The sequence below is a fragment of the Labrus bergylta genome, chromosome 21 (assembly GCF_963930695.1).
Source record: "Labrus bergylta chromosome 21, fLabBer1.1, whole genome shotgun sequence".
Taxonomy (NCBI): Eukaryota; Metazoa; Chordata; class Actinopteri; order Labriformes; family Labridae; genus Labrus; species Labrus bergylta.
This window is the reverse complement of record NC_089215.1, coordinates 406,904-407,524: the sequence shown is the minus strand read 5'-3', so window position 1 is coordinate 407,524 and position 621 is coordinate 406,904. Positions and strand designations below refer to the sequence as shown.

At 45.4% G+C, this 621-nt stretch overlaps 1 protein-coding gene across 1 annotated transcript in view; it reads right to left on the bottom strand.

Annotated features, from left to right (window-relative positions):
• Nucleotides 1-436: 436 nt before the first annotated feature.
• rab40b (RAB40B, member RAS oncogene family) overlaps nucleotides 437-621 on the bottom strand; it is a 21,303-nt gene continuing 21,118 nt past the window's right edge. Inside the window, exon 6 of the mRNA XM_020659875.3 lies at nucleotides 437-621. This exon is cut by the window's right edge and continues 2,339 nt beyond it. The gene's annotated coding sequence lies outside the window, so the exon portion shown is untranslated.

Below are 621 nucleotides of genomic sequence, written 5' to 3'. Positions count from 1 at the left end.
TATTGCATCAATCCCAGGGGTGACGCTCCACCCACAGCTCCAGTCTTGAGCTGGTACTATGGCCTGTGTGTTATGAAGCCTGATGTCTGTGGGGTCAAAAGGATCTCCTGAACCTCTCAGTCCTGCAGCGCAGGGAAACCAGCAGATACTTCTCAGGCCTGCTGTGATGTCATGGAGGGGATGGTTACCATTGTCCAATATAGGCCGATCTTTCTTACGCCTCAATCCTCAGAGTCCATTCACCTGCCTAAAACTGAGCCAGCCTTTTCTATCGACCACCATAAACTTCTGATCGCGTCAAACCAAGAGAGAATTTTCTTCTCCCTCTACAAAGTATGTCTCTATAGTAATTTCCATTATCATGGTCCACTTCCTCACTGATCTTCAAAGACCCTTGGCATCAGAGAAGTCGACCACAGGAAGACAACGCAGACAGTGACGGTGGGTACAGTTTATTGTAAAGGGTGCATCTTATTAAACATTGATAAACAGTGAATAAACACACATTTCTGTTCAGTGACCTCGTCTGTGACAAACAGGTGAGTCTTTGGTGTCACTCAGGTTAAATAAAACCCCTCAGGTTCTCCATTGTCATTGTATCAAACAGAGGATATTTACGAA